Raw genomic sequence first — 645 nt, forward strand, 5'->3', positions numbered from 1 at the left:
GTATGATTCTCGCTTAGGGTGCGAGAGGTCCCGGGTTCAACTCCCGGACGAGCCCCTTGTTTGCAAAGGTCTGTTAGTGGCCATTGGTATCAGCCCTGAAATGCACCTTTAGTTCTCTGTGAACATGTTAGAACACATGCTCTTTGCTCATGTCTCCTCCTTTGACATTAGTATCAAGTGTATGTTTAGATACCTTGTAGAAGGCATTATGAATCTCTTAACTGTTCATACACGTCTCACTGCTTTTCTTTAGACCTCACAAACATATTTAATTGTTCAAATGAAAATATGTTCTAAAGCTCAACTAAGAACTTTCGATTTTTCTTGAGATAAATTTCAACCTTTTGTGGCTCGTTGGTCTAGGGGTATGATTCTCGCTTAGGGTGCGAGAGGTCCCGGGTTCAACTCCCGGACGAGCCCCTTGTTTGCAAAGGTCTGGTAGTGGCCATTGGTACCAGCCCTGAAATGCACCTGAGTTCTCTGTGAACATGTTAGAACACATGCTCTTTGCTCATGTCTCCTCCTTTGACATTAGTATCAAGTGTATGTTTAGATACCTTGTAGAAGGCATTATGAATCTCTTAACTGTTCATACACGTCTCACTGCTTTTCTTTAGACCTCACAAACATATTTAATTGTTCAAA

The 645-nt window shown here is 41.9% G+C and overlaps 1 non-coding gene across 1 annotated transcript; it reads left to right on the forward strand.

Annotated features, from left to right (window-relative positions):
* Positions 1-348: 348 nt before the first annotated feature.
* On the forward strand, positions 349-420 carry trnap-agg (transfer RNA proline (anticodon AGG)). Its single transcript has one exon. It is a non-coding gene; the product is annotated as a tRNA-Pro (tRNA).
* Positions 421-645: the final 225 nt, after the last annotated feature.

Source organism: Seriola lalandi, unplaced genomic scaffold, assembly GCF_002814215.2.
Source record: "Seriola lalandi dorsalis isolate HSWRI2012SDOR001 ecotype SW California unplaced genomic scaffold, Sedor1 jcf7180001962926, whole genome shotgun sequence".
NCBI classification, from domain to species: Eukaryota; Metazoa; Chordata; class Actinopteri; order Carangiformes; family Carangidae; genus Seriola; species Seriola lalandi.